At 34.9% G+C, this 20,204-nt stretch overlaps 1 protein-coding gene across 3 annotated transcripts in view; it reads left to right on the forward strand.

Moving 5' to 3' along the window:
* Positions 1-20,204, forward strand: part of LOC113225990 (LIM/homeobox protein Lhx1) — a 114,469-nt gene that overhangs the window by 63,494 nt on the left and 30,771 nt on the right. The window lies entirely within an intron of this gene.

Here is a 20,204-nt window from a genome sequence, read left to right on the forward strand (position 1 = left end):
ATTTACTAATATTAAGCTCCCAGAATTTTGTGAAAAAAAAGAAAATGAAACTATTTTCCCGGATTTAAATCGCGTATTTTTATTTTTTCAAAGTCAACCATGACTTTGGGACCTGTGGGGTGATTCATGTAATCAAACCGTTACGATATCGTAGCGATTTAGTCGTTGAACGGCTTTTTCGTATTCACGTGTGACAGTGAATGTCAACGAGTCCAATTTTAAAGTCGTTCGATCCAAATGTTGTTAAAGCGTCTATTGTGGTATATGAATCGAATTTGAATCGACTCTAAGTGACAAGTCATACGTATTCTGCTAAAATCTTGACAGTTCTTTCATATAGACTTATATATAATAGACTTTCGACGACTAGATGTCAAATTTCACAATCCAAGATGTCGTTCATTAGTCGTTACGTTTCGATTCAAGTGATACGTGAATACCCATTTTGGATAGGACTTCGATCGAACGACTACGTAACTTCAACGATATTTTGATAGCTTGAACTTACGTGAATCGAACTACTGTAAAGGGCCCGAAACGTTGGTTTATTTAAAAAAATAAATATACACACGATTTAAATCCGGAAAAATAGTTTCATTTCCTATGTGTAACAATCGCGAAATTCTAAGAACTCGATTAAAAATAAAGAGACAAAAAACCAAAATAAAAACAGAACAGGTCCAAGAATTAAGATTGCGTAGTGTTCACTGGAGGTTCCTATTTGTATGGAAAACTAATAAAAGTATGAAAATTAGTACAGTACAGTAACTGCTCACACTGCTCGAAGTACTTATTCTACGCATACCAAGTTGCGAGAACCAGCTAGTTCGAGATAACGTTATTCTTTATTTTTCTAATCTTTTGTTTTGTAAATTTCAAAAATCAGGCTTCAGTTAACGTATTACCCAAACACCGGAGAGATGTAATATAGCTTAGAGACTCTGGATTGTAACTGAGTAAGTTTACAAAAAAGCAAGTAATGGAAAGCGTGACCCGGCAAGTTCGTAGTCCGATTTGATGGCCCCCACTGTGATCTGTGGTTCCGCAAAGGTTTTCAACGCTTATTGGAGCACAACAGACACCTGCTAATCTGTTCCCTAGCTTTACAATTCCGTCATCGTCTATTTTTTACTGCCTTGGAGTACCATTGACGACGAAATAGATGGATAGAATTCCACATCCAAGCACCAAAACAGCTAACATCAAGTATTTTTAGATTGAACTCCTTCCGGAACCGGAAGGGTTTTTGTGAGCGAAGCTTCTAATTAGTAATTAAGTTTTTTTTTTCAGTATTTTGGTCAATCAAAAAGATAATCTATATATGTTCATTAACATTGACACGGGAACAAAAATATAACAAATGCTATTTTATAAATCCAAACTGCAATATTATGACCTAATAATTATAAAAAAGCCGTATTAGCCTAATAGTTTGACCTACCGCCTCTAAGGGCAGAGAGCTATGGATTCAAATCCAGGCTTGCACCACAGACTATTTCGGAATTTATGTGCGAAGTTTAATTGGAGCCCCACAAGATTTTCGGTGAAAGAAACAACCATAAGGAAACCTGCACATATCTATAAAGTAATTTCATGATGTGTGTAAAGTTCCCAATCCGCATTGAACCCGCGTGGCAAATACAGCACAAGCCCTTTGTGCAAGATGAGACCTGTGCCGAGCAGTGGGTCTATATAAACTAACAAAAAATATTTAACACTTTTCGATAATCAGATTACAATCGACATATTAGGGTGGAGTCACATCAGTGTCACGGCAAATACGTCGTAACTGCAGATGAAATGTAGTCTTAAAACATTTTTATGCAGTCGGCGCGACTTCGTCAGACTTAGAGAATTAGGGAAAATTTAAGAAGACTTAAATAAAGTCGATATAATAGTGGCTCCAATATTATATTGCTACGTTAGAACTTCAAATTGAGCAATATATTTTTTCGTCAATTTTCAAATAAAATTTAGCCTTCCATTTTGGGTTTGGGGTCTCATCATTTTTAATGAAATCAATCAACTAGGTGGTAATAATAGGCAATCGCACTAAATCGGTTCCTAATTCGAAACTTTAATCCTACTTTTTTGTAAAAATACAATTTTTGGTGCGTTTTTATTGTACAGTAGAAGATTAAAAATGATTAATTGCCGATGAACCAATTAAAACTATACAATCCTAATAGCGAACTTTTATTTTTAGTGCCAATTTTCATTGTTCAGTTTTGAAGTGAGCGTGACTGCGAAAATCGTTGGGAGGCAAAAAATATGCGTCGTATGAAACGGTAATAATTTTAGCATAAAATTGATTGGAAATCCTCTATTCTTCACACGAGGCAGCCTTCAAACCGGGGACCGTTACAAATGGCCTGTGCTAGTGATGTGTGAAAGGTTATTCAAAGAGTGAACTATCTCGTACATTCGTGTGAAGATGTTGAAACGTTTATTAATAATGTGATTAAATGACAATAGATAGTTGCACTGTGATTTGTGATGCATTCGATTAATTTAAAGATCAAATATCGAATATTTAAAAATTCAGAAGCTTAACTAAATCATAATTTAAGATAAAATCCCAGGAGTAAGGTTCAGCAAACTCAACTGATTCAAATCGTTGTTATTCCCATCTCTATCAAAATGATCGGTTTCTAAATTGAATATTGCGCCTTCACAGTGGTGCCAACGTGACAAATATACCAATTAACTTACTATAACGTTGCTTGTTCTGCGAATTTGCAACAGGGCAGCCAATATTGGAATTCCATTTTTGATTTTAGCTAACACACTGTTGCATTATTTGTACTATGAGTGTGACTGAGACGAATAATCATATTTTCTTTTCCAATGTAGAACGAAATTGGCGCAAAATCGCAAATTGATTTTTCTATTGATCTGTGAAATAAGAATAGGGTAGGCCAATCAGAGAATATTATGTATGTACTGCCTGAGTTGGAAAAATATTACAAAACTAAAAATTTTAGAATTTTATTTATATTTAAGTTCAGAACACTGGAACAACTTTATTGATGATATTTAAATATAATTTAATTAAGGAACTTTTTTAGAAATTAATTAAGATAATAAATTGCGTATTATTTGAAACAAAAAAAATATGTTTAATAAAATTGCCGTGTTAAGAAGTTTCGGGGTAATTTAAAATAAGTAAAAAGAAATAATAATACAAGTAAAAGACTATTCTTCAATACAGTAAGAGGAAAAAATCCGATAATACACTTAGAATAAATGAAATAAAATGTATTAAACAAAAGACCTCAGCAGTTCGCGAGTTATCAGGGTTCACCTGGTATTCACCACTGGAGACGCCGTATTATATAAATATAAAAAAAAATTCAGAACATTCTAAGCAGTATAAAAACAGGTCCTCACTAAATGAAGTATATAATAAAATGTTAAACTTTAAATAGCATACGACCTTGTGGCTAAACAAGTAAAGAGCATTTTCCAATTTACGTGTCTAACACAAGACAGTCAAGAAGGTATACCTAAAATAGTATGGTCAGAGATTAAGTTTCACGTTGTAGATAATATGTATTAAACTCTATATAAACCAATGAGGACATTGTAAAGCACGTATTACCATCGCGTCTAAACCAAACACACGTGTTAAACTTCGTATCGTCAGCACGTTTCGTGCTGGGCTAAGTAGGATCCTACCCTACACTACCTACACTTATATGATTTTTAAGTAATGTTATGATGTTTTACTACCATGATATTTAATTTTTTTTTTTTGTGAAATTGCTTCACTAATTTGTTATAATTATTAATTACAAAAATAGAAAACAAAGAAAAATTTCTTCGATGTGACAGAACTCGAACTAGTTTCTGTTCTATTGTCTGGTGGACTCTAGATTCGATCTGTAGCTTCTCAGTTGGTAAAGCGGTTGCCTTTAATTAGATAGATTGGCAAAAATAGACTCAAGTTTGAGTCCTGACGGATCGAAGGGGTTTTTTAGTGTTCGGTCTCGCTTTTAATATACCTACTAAAAATGATAATAATGCTGGGTAAAGCCCAAAAATCAGAGCCTTATCCTTTGCTCTTTTCAGGAATTAATCCAAACATATGGCCAATTCTCCGCGCCGAAACAGATGTCTAGATTCGTTCGTTCGGGTGTCAGGTCCGTCACGGTTTTTGTCGCTTCCTCTTTGTTTCTGTTTTTGCGGCTCCGGTTTCCGACAGAAAAAAGAAATGTTTTTTTTTGCCTTCAAACTTGATGGGTAGTGATTAGTGTATTTGGGAGAAAAATGGCCCTAAACCAAAAATATGAATATTAGATATTTCTCGAAGTTACTTTGGACAATCAATTAAGGTACTAAAAATGAAAGACTGCAATACAATGAAAACATTATCTTTGTTTAAAAAACTAAAAGAGATCACACTTTTATAATCAATAATAAGCTTAAAAAATCAATAATAAGCTTAATAAGAGTAGTTACACACGGCGATATTTAACTTTAAATTTAGCTATCCTTGCGATTTATAGGCGATTGCATCGATGCAAACGCGCGACTGCATCTATGCAAATCCCAAGTGTAGCATGCAAACGCGCGTTTATATCGATGCAGTCGCGCGCTTGCATCGCAGCTTAAAGTCGCGCGCGCGTGTGTAAAGGTAGACGATTAGCGACTACATCGCTACTGCATCGCGTTTACATCGCTTCTAAAAGTGTGTGTAACGACTCTTAATTGTAGTTCACTTGTTTCTAAAATACTTTTTAATTAGTTAAGTTAAGACCAGTTTTATTTTCCTTAATACATCTCTGTCCTACCGGAATAGTTGTAGGCATGTTCCATTGCCTCAAGATCAAAAGTTTTGAATTTTATTAATGCTCTAACAAACGCCGTTGTTCTTGTTATGAACATTTTCATGAGATTTTATCAAATTTTATTTAAAGGTATAGAGATAGCGTCACAGTCTTTGGCGTAGTACGTTCTTTTTAAATAGTACTGAACTGCCTGGCCATGACCGAACGAACGGTTATCACGTTAGACGGCCACGCAGATGTCCCGAGTTCGATTCCCAGGCTGGGAGAAATTTTTATATGGCCTACATTTATTTCTCTCTTGAGTTTGGGTGTAATTTGTGCTTGTTTTTATGTATGTATGTCCATAGCACCCGCGATACAGGGTGTGACGGTGTGACCTCCTCGCATCGTCATCCCACCTTTTTATTTAAATTTCTTATTTTATTCTCGCACTCGTATTTAAATTCAAAATTGAATTGTTCCATTCTTTTGCCTCGCTTTCTGATTTTGTGTCGTTCCATCAACACTCCCTGCCCGATCGCGGTAGCGAACACATCTCTTCTTATCTTTTTGAACCTTTTACTAGTTATATTTACACTGTTTACATTTTAAAGATCATAATATTATTGTTAGACCTGAATAAATGCCTATAAAACTGGACATTCAACTTTTGAACTACTAAACTTACTAAGTAAGATGCATGGAGGCTGCGGTGGCTGCGGAGGCTACTACTACAACAGAACATTACGCCTCCAGCACCAGCAGCACTTCTACAAGGGTTTCCCTAATGCCGAGCTATAAGTGTGTCCGTAATTAAAAAAAAGATACCTATGCTCAGTGATGTCTTGGATTTTCGGATGGTTCTAACCATCTGGGGAACTACTCTCGTTCTCTGTCCAACATCCGAAACAATTACTGTCAAATAAGTAATACTTGACGAAATTAAAAGAAAATATCAAGTATGAAGCTTCATTCGCGTCTTGCGTCTTCTGATTTGGTCGCTTATTACTTATTTGACAGTAGTTGTTCGGGACGTATGTCGGACGTAGAACGAGAGTACAAGGCCTGGATTGTTTGTGCGTTACGATTCAAACGATGGCCCATCTCACATTCTGCACGCTTGAGGATTTAATGTCGGCTACTAGTGACGCGGTTGGCGTGGCTGAGTTCTGGACTACAATAGTATATGACATCCATACGATAAAAACTAACGTCTTATTATCCGGGTAATCTTTCTCATCACTAATTGCGTATAGAAAAATTTATCGATTTCAGATACGAACGTTCTCCACTGGTTATGACTACCTGTTTATATATGAATATAAATTGCTGATATAATGAGTTTGACATGACCTACAGGTCAATCTATCGCAGCCTTTAAACATCAACACGGTATTGCAGAATACTACGATTTCGAACTAAGGCTGGTATTTATATAACAAAATTTGACTACGATAAAGCAAAAAGGCGACCGAAACATTTCATGTATTATTTATTAATTATATGTTATTAATTTAGAAAATAAGGAAAGTATGACTTTTATTATTCATTTATTTATTATTTAGAAGATTTACAGCAAATTTTTATTAATAAGTATATTATGTTAAGTAACAAGTGACAGTGCTAATTACAAATCTCCATAAGTATTTACCGTGCAAATACGTTACCTAATTAAAGTTTTGGTAAGCAGAATCTAAAACATTATTATTGAAATGTAAACAACATATTATCTAATGAATGTAATTTATTTTTTGTGTTCATTCATCAATTTTATTTATAGGTATATTTATGTTAACTGTACTTTTGGTAGTAATAGGTCAATGTATCGTTGAAATATTTTTCTTCTTCATATACTATATTATTGTTACTATTATAGTGGTCCAGAAGATTTGGCCACTGCCCGCGTCACTAATAGTAGTCGGCATGCTGATGTGTGGGACATGTTTGCCATCGTGATGAAAGCGTTTGCCAATCGGCGTTACTGACTCGCCGATTGTTACCCAGGGTGCATCAGACGTATTTACTGAGGACGTGAATAGTACGCCGATAAGGCTCCTTTCGTACGCCTCACTGTTTAAATATTCTTGCAGGGTGTAATATTTTTTTATTGTATTAACAGCTTTTTTAGTTCTTTAATGAAGCATTTTTCATTGGTTTCTTTCTTCAACGTTTGGCCAGTTTATTAAATAATAACCTTTATTAAAATCATGTTACATGTTCGACACAGGTATGCGAAGCATTTCCCATTTGGTTAGCCCGACACTATAAGCGTTATTATTAACACTCGCACTAGTAGAGGTTGAAACGAATAGGCCGTTAAAATAAACACACCCTCGTTCAAAACCACCGAACCACTTCAAGCGGCAATATGTTTTCAAAAACAATGTCAAGTATTTTAAGTGGGTTCATAAACAATATTTTTTTCTTCTTTTTTTGTCACCATCGTTCAAGTCTCGCCAATCGCGCGTGTCAAATGTTTGTAAGAATTTTTCACAGCACATGTGGCTGCATAGCTGTAAATTTGTTTTTTTTTTGTTGTTGTTATGAATCCGTATCTAACTAGTTAACACCGGTTCTTGTTCGTTTGAACTCGCCGTATACCGGTTTCCTTTGTCGACAATCGATTTTTGTTCATATTTATTAGGCACTATGACATTTTAAATTTATCTACGAATTGACCTCTTCGCACTGGTTATAGGAATTGAATGGTGAAGGCTGAAGTGATTTTAGATGTTGTGTTAGGTGTATATTTCTTTTTATGGTAAAGCAATCGGAAATAAAACGGGGCACTACCCAGAATACCAAGACCAGGACCAATTTCCAAAAGTTCGTTTCCCAAATTAGTATTTGCAACAGGAGTAGGTACCTGCCGAGAGTCGAACTCAAGACCTTCTTTATCTAGCCTCCACAGTGACTACCGTTCCGTCACCGAAGTCTTCAATTTTCGATTCCCTCAGCAACTAAGTATAATGGTATAAAAATTTTTTTAGTAAATTTTCTCAGAGTCCTGAAAACCACCAGCTTATAGCTAAAATTTAAAAGGCCTAAAAAATCACACGCCACACTAATAGTAATAGATCGCAAGGTCCAGCTTAAGCAACGTTGTATGTAACGATACAATATTTAAAACTAGACCGGATAATTTATTTTTAATTTCGTAGTATTGTAAAAATCAGCCTGTACGCGTGTTCTTTATTCAAAAGTAAAGCGAACACTTCCGAATAGGTTTGAGAAAAGTTTCTTTCCGAAACTATTGTCTATTCCCAAACAGAGTTAATTTAAGAACAACTCATCACCAGTTCATCAAACTGTACGGAGTAGTCACACAAAAATATCAAACGTAAACGAAGTGTCATTCCGCTGTCAGCCGACCACGAAACGAGAAAAAAAAAACAGATGATATTTTAATAAGTTCATATACATGTTTCCACCAAGTGTTTGCAGTTGACTGTTTTAAGATTCTATCAATTGCATACAAGTTTGTTTAGGCGGCACTTTGTGAGTTTTTTTAAATAATTCATAAATCATAATTCATAATTCATAATTCATTAAATTAATAGCTGGTTAATCAGTACCTCTGTCAGCAAAGAGATAAGTCTAGGTTGGTAGCAGCGTCTTCCTGGTTAAAGAAACTCTTTTTGAAGAGGTCATCCTGTAGTGAATTAATGAAGATTGTAACATATAACATGTTCTATTTGAAATTATTTAGCAGCGACCTATAGAATTTTTCCACCTGCATGGATAACTTTGTGTCTTGGCAATGTCATATATTGTAATTTCTCATGTGACGGCCCTGTCATCTGCCCTTATGGGCTCATATTTTATTGTTGACGGTTGTTGTAATTTAGCTCACAATTAGCTACTTCTCAGACTAGGGTTGTCAATGTTATTAGCTATTAATTATGTAAATGTACATTTTTGTTACTTTGTAACTAATATATGCATGACACAGAAAAATTATTATTATTTGTTTTTTTTTATTTTGTCTCCACCACTGATATCGGTCCATGAAACCATCACAACACAGTTTCGTGCTTAGTAAAAAAATAATAGTATCTATATTTCAGGATTGCACCCTTAACCACCCTATGTTGTAAACATAGGCAAAAAGTAATAAAAAAAAGAAAAATATGAAAATTAAATAGTAATTAAAATAAATGTGGCTTGTAACAAAGTGATTTGTGATGCTTTTATTCCTCAGTCATTATTCAACATAGTCCATGCAGCACTTGCTATAGTGATCCTCTATTATATATATATATACACACACATATATATATATATATATATATTTATGTATAATATATATATGTCCAAATTAACGCAATTCAGTTGGCAACACATTATTCAAATTTGATGACTTCGTTGGTCCAACGATTTGCACTGTGGGCTTTGAATAAGGAGGTAACTGGTTCGATTCCCGGTAGAACCAATTTGGGAAACGAACTTTTCTAAATTAGTACTGGTCTGAACAGTGCCCAGGAGCGAATGCGTTGCTATAGTACTCATAGTACAGGAAATTCCCTACTTTGAGACCAGGCAATTGGTGTTGCCTGACACGTTAATATTATTATAAAAATACAATGTAATTTTACAATAAAAGTGGCATCGACACGACAAATAGAATGAGACTTAGGATATAGAAAAAATAAAAATTAAAAAAATTAATGAAAATGTAAATTAAAAAAAATAAAAACGTTAAAATATTTTTCTGTATAAAAAGACAAAATGTGTATGTCGACAGCAAGTATATATCGTCGTCTTAGAGTGAATATCTAGTATGTGATTTCCATGTAACTTTTCAGGACGAAGATAAAAATATGGTGTAAAATGTAGTAAACGCCATAATGTTCATAATTAGCTTTTAATTATAGGAATGTAACAATCGCGACAACCTAAAAACTCGATAGCTTTTAATTAGTTAAATTATACCCCTTTCAGATACTATATTACTTTAATAATATTGAGCAAGAAGTTTAAAGTTTTTTTATTACGAAAATCAGTAAAAACGAACTGTGTGAAAACGCGTATGCGAGGTTTTTACTCTAAGACGACGAGATGCCGGGTCTTTTTAGACAGCTAAATATTTGAATTAGATACTAGGGATTTGACACATTTTCTTTGATTACTTTAACAATTTGTCGGCGAGTTGATTTGAAAGGATGCGATTATTTATAAGACTTTAGAAATAGTTGTGTTGAATTCTGCTCAAGGTTCTAATGCTAAGCTACGCCAAGTTGAATATTTCTCTTGAATATTTTGTTAGATAAAGAAAACGTACCGTCACAAATGTCAACTAGAGATGTTACAAAAAAAGTTGTATTACAAATATTTGCATTTATGGTAAGCACGTAACGATATGCAATTTGTCCATCAGTTAAGATAATTTATAATGTCGTTTATAAGACTAGGTAGTAATTTTGTAATTTTCATATTAAGTAACACGAATTATGCAATGTTAAGTGTCACTTAATTGTGGATAGTTTTTCAAGGCGACAGTGAATAGACATTATTTAGGTGTGCATGCTCCGTCGTTTTTTTCCATCAGGTCAGATGGAGGAAATGCGCACTTTTATTATTTTATATTTAGTTTTATTTTTATCATTGTATTTCATTTTTGTTAAAAAGAAAAGTTGAGTTCCAAACATGGAATTTATATTAAAGATTATTTGATTCAATGTCACGTCTTATTGATATTTGCCATCACATTTAACTTAGTTTGTACTAAAAAAAACCGGACTCAAAAGCCATTCATCCCCTACTTGGCCACCCTTAGATATGGAACATTTTCTTCAAATTTAAATGGGACCACTAAAGAGAATCACATACATACAAAAAAGCATACAGTCAAATTGAGAACATCTTCCTTTTTTTGAAGTTGGCTAAACGGCGCTTTTATTCCATAAAAGTTATATTAATAATACTGGGACTGGTGGGAAGGACTGATTTCGTTCGTAAAATCTTTAAAGTTCTCTCCGGAAAATTGGCATTTTGCAGATGTAGCTGTATTACACCAAGGGTGCGAGTTTATTTTTATGTGATACCTACAGTTCTTGAAGAGACCAGTAGGGCTAGTATGATAGGGAGCGACTAACGCGGGAGTTATAAAAAGCGCGAGATACTGCTGGTCCGCACAATGATTTCGCGCAAGTTGCACCATATCGTGTTAGCCCTACAGATTTGAAAAATAATAACTTATTCGATAAAATCATCAAGAACAATATGCTTTTCAATCTTTTACTTAATTATTGACATAAAGAGAATAATTTATGTCGAACGAAGTCAATAGATAATTTTCTCTTCATTTATTTCTTCCTCCATCTACTTTTATTCACATTCAAGTGCCTGAAGAAATCAAGTCTGTTTTCATACTTACATATCTACTTTTTACAATAAGTTTGCAATTTATCGTCAATTAATCAAAACGTCAAACGATCATTTTTCACTGCGCACCAAAATCGATGACAGTTCCTAGTGTTAGGACGTCCACACACTACATCGTTCGTGATGAATGTCATTTAATACCACGCAGTCATAAAAATAACGATAATTATTTTAATAAAACCTACACAAACAAAAAAAAAGCTTAGGACAATTTTAGTTACAGTAAATTTTTATTGAATTCATATTCAATTATTTTTTATGTGAAATTACACAGATCGAACACTCAGAAATAAAATCCTTCGATCCGGCCGGATTGGAATCGACGTCTTCTAGCATACCGTGCCAGACTCTTTACCAACTAACCTACGGAACGAACCAGCGGACCTCACGAATTTTTTTATGTGTTTGTTGTCGTGTCTTTGTATTTGGTTTTTCAACGACTTTTTAGCCGTAACGCCATCTATGCGAAATCTTAAGTATTTTGTCACCCAGTTAGTCACCTTTAAAGCTACGTACTACTACTAGGTATGCTAGGAGAGGTCGATTCGAATCCAGCCTGATCGAAGGAATTTTTCAGATCAGAGTGTTCGATCTTTGTATTAATAATTATAACAAAATAGTGTTAATAAAATAGGGAACAAAGTTAAAAACTGGCCCAGGGGCCTTACCATGACCTCTTATTACAGTTCAGTATAGGTTCGTAGCAACAAAAAAGCGGGATGGTGATATACATTTCACGTAGCGCTGTCTCACAACGATTCATTTTAGGTCCTAAACTGAATCATTATAAGAGTTCATGGTAAGGCCCCTGTACTTTTCATACTTGACATTGTTGTTTGATTTGGTCGAGTATTACTTATTTGACAATAATTGTTTCGGACGGAGAACGAGAGCAGACCCCCAGGTGTGCAGTTGACGGTTAAGTATTATGGGAGGTGTGCTCTGTCTGTTACTGAATTATATAGTGTTTGTATGCAGCATGTACTAACCGCCTGCTGTACATAAGATTATAGGAAGATCAAGATACTAACTGCCGTATCAAAACTGTGAGACCTCAATGGTGGTCCCTATGATCTACATATAATCCTATCCTATGATCTATATACTGTATAATCCTATTTTTTTAACGTCAGGAAATCCTCATAAATGCCCTCCGATTGGGGATGCTAAAGGCTAAAGGCCGGGCTCCTAGCGACTAAAACCTGACGGTGTTCCCTTTCCTCACCATATCACGCGCTTGTTCCGCGACTCCGACGATGAGTGGTTCCACTGGACGCCGAACCCCACCTCACTTTCCAGGGAGATATGTTACCTCCCGTCAGCCGTTGAACAGGCGGACCAGTAATGAACGACAGACTCCCCTTGAGACTGCCGCTCACGGACCACCTTACAGGGGCTGAGAGTCATTGCGCAACCTCCTGCGTCCCGCCCGTCTGCTTAAGGTAGAGAGGGAGGTAGATTACCGTTTCACAGCCTACTACCATAAAACAAATTAAACGGGAATAAATAAATATACGGGAAGTAAAGAAAACAATAAAGAAATTCTAGTTTTTAAAATTTTTATTGAATTGATATTCTTATTTTTGTGAAATTACTCTACTAGTTGGTTATAATTATTAATACAAAGATCGAACACTCAGAAAAAGTTCCTTCGATCCGGCCAGATTCGAATGGACGTCTTCTAACGTACCGTGCCAGACGCTATACCAACTAAGCCACGGAACGAACCGCGGACCTCACGAATTTTTAAATTTGTTGTAAAATAATCGAAACACGTATATGGAACCGTGTACGACATAGGTACACTATATTATCGCGGCCCAGAATTTGGCCACGCTGATCACGCCACAAATAGCCGCCATGCTGAAGTGTGCATGGGATATGTTTGCCATGATGGCGAAATGATTTGCCTATTGGCGTAAGGTACTGGCCGATTATGGCCCAGAATGCACCAGGTATAATAGGAATACGATTCGGTAGTCATTGCGGGGAAGATCCTTTCGTGCACAACACGGATATTAAAAGGCTTTATAGCTCCACAATTTTAGGATCTTTTGTTAGGTGAACTTATAGATTGCTTGAGATTAAGTATTCCGCTTTAATCAAATCATCTTGGTTTCATAGGCTAATTACACTTGAAATTGTCAAATTGATTAAACTCTAGTGCTCATTTGTAAGGCAGATTCTCCTGAGAAGATGAGCAAGGAACTCTAGGGGTTGCTTTTTGTAAATATACCTTAACTGCCTCCGTGGCCGAACGGTTACCATGCCGGACTGCCACGCAGAGGTCCCAGGTTCGATTCCCGGGCCGGGAGAAATGTTTGTATGGCTTACATTTATTTCTCTCGTGAGTTTGGATGTAATTTGTGGTCGTCTATGTGTGTGTCCATGGCACCTGCGACACAGGGTTTCCCTAGTGCGGGGCTATGTTGAGTGTGTGCGTTATTATTTATTATTTCAATACATTTATCATTTACAATATTTATTTCAAACATCTTAGATCGAGAATACCTGTAAGAGCTATGCGGGTCACTACTGCGGATTTTTGTCTTCCAAGTACGCAGAAGCTGTAAATAACCTTCGGTATAAAGTTTTTGTTTCAATTTAGTTTTAAACCTCGTAAATGGCAAATTTGAAATATCAACCGCAATCTTATTATAAAAGCGTATTCATTGCCCCTCAAATGAATTGTGACTATGAAAACGACTGCCAATAAAGCTTTTTGTAACGTGTACCATTTGTAAGTTATAATAATATCAAAGTAAAGAGAAAAAATCATGAATATATTAACTTTCTTTATCGCCAACTGCCATCACGCTTGTATTTCCTATCTTCACTCTAATAAAAATTTATGTTGCAAGGGTTAATTGTGGAATAAATTAATTATTTACAATTATTTACCTCATAGCAGAATGTCATCGTACTGGTTATAAGTTACAAATTGCCATGTTTATTCAAAGTCTAGGCCGCATGAATGGAAATTAGCATTTATTAAATTTAATGCGTTCTTTTTGAACATTAATCATTTTCTAAACTTATCTGTGACGTTACTAGTCGGAAAGGACCTTTATATTTTAGTTGAAATCACTTTTACAAAAACAATAGAATCGCTTAGGGCGTTCTATAGCCAGTGTTTAGTTTTTTATGTTTCTCTTTTCAAAAACTAATTCGTTGTATTTGTAAAAAACATTTGTTTGATAAAATAATAATAATAGTCTTACTTATTAATACAAAAATTGAACACTCAGAAAAAACACTCAGAAAAAATTCCCTCGATCCGGTCGGATTCGAACCGACGTCTTCTTGCATACCGTGCCAGACGCTATACCAACTAAGCCACGGAACGAAACACGGATCGAAGGAATTTTTTCTGAGTGTTTTTTCTGAGTGTTCGGTCTTTGTATTAATAATTATAACAAACTAGTGGAGTAATTTCACAAAAAATAATTGAATATCAATTCAATAAAATTTAATTAATACAGTGAATAGCGACATCTCTCGCCAGGACTGGTAGCTGTAAAGATACTAACTGGGTGATAAATCTGTAATAGATTTCTCATAGATGGCGCTACGACTAAAAAGTCGTTGAAAGACCAAGTACAAAGACACGACGCAAGCGCATAGAAAAATTCGTGAGGTCCGTTGGTTCGTTCCGTGGCTTAGTTGGTATAGCGTCTGTCACGGTATGCAAGAAGACGTCGGTTCGAATCCGACCGGATCGAAGGAATTTTTTCTGAGTGTTCGATCTTTGTATTAATAATTATAACAAACTAGTGGAGTAATTTCACTTTCAATAAAATTTAATTAATAATAGTCTTATTTGAGTGTTCGACGTTTTGAAGACGTCATCGAAGCCAGTCAATGTCCAGTTTCTGTCGGTTTATTTTTAATCAAATTAAAATAAATGACTCAACATAGGCCCGCACTAGGGAAACCCTGGGTCGCGGGTGCCATGGACACACACATAGACGACCACAAATTACACTCAAACACACGAGAGAAATACATGTAGGCCATAAGGTCATAAGGCATGGTAACCGTTCGGCCACAGAGGCAGTTAATAGTAAATAAATTACATACTTCGAGTAACAGCGACCCGTAGCATATAATTACACATTAAATGAAACCAATTTATAAAATTCAATTTAAATTGATTTTTCACAAACTCGGAATAAAATAAAATCAAGGAAATATACTTAAAAAAATTAAAATTAAATTAAAATTCCGGATAAAAAATTTTAAAGTCTACAGGTCTAAAATTAACAAATTATAATAACATTTATTGCTACTAATATAAAATTAATTAAAATTAAAATTAAATTTTCACAACTACAATCTATTTCTATATAGATTTTTTATTGATTGTTTGGTTAATGTTAAGAAGATGTTCTTTCTTTATAAAAAAGTAGTTTGTTGTAGTAATTCTAAAAAATCTTAATATTGCGATCCAGGGTTTTATGTTATAAAAATAATAAAATTGTTTATTTATCTCAACTTTCATTGAATATATATAATGTATACATATACTGGCCGTGGTTGACCTACCGCACGTCAAGCAGAGAGCGTAGATTCGAATCCGGCCTCGTACCTCTGAGTTTTCTGAATTCACGTGCGAAATTTAATTTGAAATTTACCAAGAGCTTTTCGGTGAAGGAAAACGTCGTTATGAAACCAAGACGAAGTCGATGAAAATTCACAACCCTCAGTAAACGTGTGAAGTCCGAACCTTTATGGGACTACCGTGGCGGACTATAACCTAAACCCTTTCCTAAGAGGAGACCCAGCAGTGGTGTATAAATGGATTGATGATGAATATAATTATGTAACATATTCTATATATTCAATATATTTACTTCAATATAGTGTGAATTATTTTTTCTGAAAGTGTTGATTTTAATTTATAAGTTACACGACCTGGGACAAGATTCATTGGTCGCCCCAGGCAGACATTTAAGGATAACGTTCAGTACAAACTCTTTTCTAATAAATTGACTGCAATATCTGTATTAATTTTTGTTAAGTTAATAAAATGTAGAGATCAGAATAGGTCGAGTATAACCTAAACCTCAAGGAAATGATACATATTGAGTGAATATTAGCTCCTTCTGAAATCCTGGAATTACTATATTGTATTTTATTCTATATTTTTTATATGTAATTAGTATATACTTTGCTACTAGAGAGGCGAAGATCGCCCTATAAAATACTTGCGACTTTACTGGAAAAGAGGCAGACGTTCAAAGCGCATGTTGCGCAATTTGCCCCAAAGTTGATGGTACCGCTGCCGCCCTCTGACGACTCCTGTCGAATTCTCACCTTATAAATCTGCTTCATCAAAAACCATTCCTTCATTCAATTCATTCTCTATACATGTCTGAACATAGTCCGAACTATCTAAACATCCCATCCTCTATTTTTTTCACTACGTCTTCGTCCATGCTAGAACGCGCAGTTATCACGTTGTTCCGTAATTACAATACAATTACTAAATTTTTGTCATCAACACTAGAACTTAAAGAATTTGTTTTGAACTTTTCTTTTGGCCATTTCTTTGTCACGTAATGTCCTGATTGTGACATATTTTGTATATCTACATAAATAATTTATTCGAAACCGTCACACTTTATATTTTTAATGCAATCTCAGTTCTAGGGTTGTCCCACACCTGGTAATGAAAAAAAAAAACGTATCAAGAAAGTAATTCTCATACGGAAGCACATGTCGCCGGTTGATTGATGCTTGCGATAAAAACTGTTTGTCAGTAGTTATTATGTCACAGTGGACGGCCTGATTAATGCATAGTGTGTAACCACCTCAGTGGAACCGACAAAATGTTACGGAATGTGTTCTTCGTTTAAAATTATGACGTTTTGTAGAGGTTTTCATTAATGCGAATGAAAATTAACCTAAAGTACATACTGCCTAATTTAAAACTTATTAAACTTATTATGTATATTATGAAAATGTCATTTATGTTAAGAAGAATAGTATTTTTTTATAAAAAATAGTCACAGACAACATTAATACAAGGAATAAAAATAAATTAACTGTTCTTGACAGTCGTCATGATAAAGTCACAAGTTCATTCAAGGGGTTTCTATAATAAGACTCCGGGTGGTATTCAAAATTTGCCATTCACGAGGTTTAAAACTGAAACAAAAACTTTATTGTAAATGTTATTATACAGCTTCTGCGTACTTGGATGACAAAAATCGATGGTAGTTTAACACGTTTGAAACAAATATTGTAAATGATAAATGTATTCAAATGTACAAAGAGCAAACCTTAGAGTTTCTTGCTCATTCTTCTCAGGAGAATCTGCCTTACGAATGAGCAGTAGAGTTAAATTAATATGACGATTTCTGTTGTTACCCATGAAATAAAGATGATTTGATTGAGTTTAAGTGTACCAATAAAGTCTTTTTTTGAATACCTAGCTTTGTCATCATGCTCTTTATAATTCAATCATACAATTCTTGTAAGTGTAAAAAATTTCGTTATAAAAATGTTTATTTTAACTTTTAATGTTGCCAGTAATTGCAAGAACTTAAAGAATTGAACTCGCACTTTCCAAATTTCACATTCGTATGAAAATTCGTATGATATTCGATTTCTCACAGTAAAAGTCCATCTCAATCTCCATTATAATGTACTAAACATCATTCTTTTAAGCCACATGTCTATACAAAGCCATACACGGGCCATATGAAGTCTCATACAGTCGGTTGTATGGCCGTACCTCAAACTTTAACGGCTTCGGCCGCTTTGAGCCCACAATAATATAACTTGCAAGTTACGACGCGATTGAGACTTGCGTCCGTGTGACCGCCTCTTTAGACTTTGCCTTTAATGAAGATGAGTTCCAATTTCAAACTCATTCCCAATTTCGAATTTCAGAAACAAAAGCTTTAAGTTTTTCAAAGTAATTTCGTAGTTCGAGTTCGAATTTTAAAGTATTGTTCCAATTCCAATCGTCTGGAAGTGCGTCTGTCAGATTGGTTTTATTTGAAAACAATTTAAATTACTTATAAACCTTTGCAAAGAAATAATTCCCCAAATAATGATTTAATTAAGTTTTTGTTCTAACCTCAAATCTTTTTTTATATTTTAATTACTGTACGGGCTTAAGTTTATTCTGTTTTTTCAGTAAAAAGATCTATATCTACCTTTCAAATTACATTTCGATACTATCTTCAACATTTCATCATAGTATAAAAATGTCCAACATATTATTTTGTAGTAACAAGAACATATTATAGTTTTAAAGACTTTTTGTACTAAAGGTCCATGCGAAGTCTAGTCTTTAAGAGAAAAGGTAATGCAATAAACGTCGTAGTAAAATCCCACGACATCCATCCAAGTACTCTTTCGAATATTCATATTAAGAACGCAGCCATAAAAATTATCGTTTATGAATTTCTAAATTCCGAAACCGACATCATTTCGAATGTCGAACGGACAGCCATTATTTTTTTTAAATCAAGAAGCATCCAGCCAGTGTCATCGCACTTGAAATGTATTCGGTAACGATTATCGTCAGCAATTTTTGTATCGAATCCGCACTTTATCTAAAAACGGGGACAGCATTACAATAAATTTGTAATATTAATCGTTATTATTGAAACAACGCGGGATATGAACAATAAAATAGGCGTTTTACATTCAAGTTTTGTGCCGTCTCTCGTAAAATGTTGGATATAGTGTCCGTAGCGGGATTTGCATCAAAGTACCCCGTTTACACCGCTTACTGTGCATAAAGCCCCATGAAATGTCGCGGGAGACTTGCGGCCGCGGTGTTATGGTCGATTGCTCCAGAAATCAACTTGCCCGGTGCATTTTTATTTTTAATAAAAAAGACACTGGCTTCATTTCCAATCTTTGGTGATAAAAAGTTAGCGGATTCGGAGAGAACGATCTGCTTTGTCGTAAAGACATTGGCGCTGTGACATTCACGTCTGTACACTTCTTTCTTATTTTATTATAAATCTATAACTTCAAATTTTACGCGTCATCATTTCTTCAAGCTCTCTTTGTGCAAATAGCTTTAGAAATACATTACTTAATTTATAGTTTGGTTTCTGCATTAATTACTTGTTGTAACAACGCTATGCCTCTATTTATGTGATAATTTCTGCATTTAATCGTTATTAGGACGTAGTTAATTTATGCTCGAAAATTCAAACTGGTACAGTTAACATTAAACTATTATTATAGAGCATAGAGATAATGATTTATGATCTAGAAGACAGAAGCACCTTGCTTTGGCGCAGGTGTATAAAGCCTTTTCACTACTCGAAAGTAATAAATTATTAATTATGACAAAAAGGCCTTATGTTATTAATATTGCGAATCGAAGTTTTTGAAAAAAAATACTGGAGAGCGGCGCCAAAAATGTTTTGTCTAAGAGACGTCCCGCGGGCACACTGTGCGGGTGCGGACAATGCAGCACACAAAGGGAGCTAAAGATGCCGACGCGGCGCGCCCTGTGGGACAAAAGGGCCCCCGCGCGGACAAAAAATGACATCATTTATTTTATTGCCACGGGTGAGAATGTAACATTAATATTGCGTAGGGCGAAGCTTAATGTTCGATCGCCCTAGGCCGGCCATCAGTCAAGTTTGCTTGTCTTATAAATTTTACCTGTTGCGCGATACAAAAACGTACACGAACACTAATGTTGTGTTCAATTATTTTATTGCATCCTCTATTTTCACACGTGTTGCTGAATCAAATGAAAACATGTAGAAAATGACTCGAATTCTTAAATTTTATTAGTAACAGTAGAAGCTCCTTGTGAAAGAACTCGTCCAGGGAAGTACTGATGGCAAGCAGTAATGAGTTCTGGTTTTGAAGGGTAAGGGGTGCTGGTGAAACTACAGCCACATGGGACTTGTCAACTTGTCTCAGGGTGACTGGCTCAGTGGCAGCGTCTTTCAGATCTTTGCTATTTAAAGCTCTGAGTGGCTCTGCAACTGCTATGTACAGGCGTGTCGCTTACCACCAGGCGCACAACTTACTCGTCCTATCACTTGGTACCATAAAAAAAGAAAA

Source organism: Hyposmocoma kahamanoa, unplaced genomic scaffold (assembly GCF_003589595.1).
Source record: "Hyposmocoma kahamanoa isolate Upper Pololo Valley unplaced genomic scaffold, ASM358959v1 180, whole genome shotgun sequence".
Lineage (NCBI taxonomy): Eukaryota > Metazoa > Arthropoda > Insecta > Lepidoptera > Cosmopterigidae > Hyposmocoma > Hyposmocoma kahamanoa.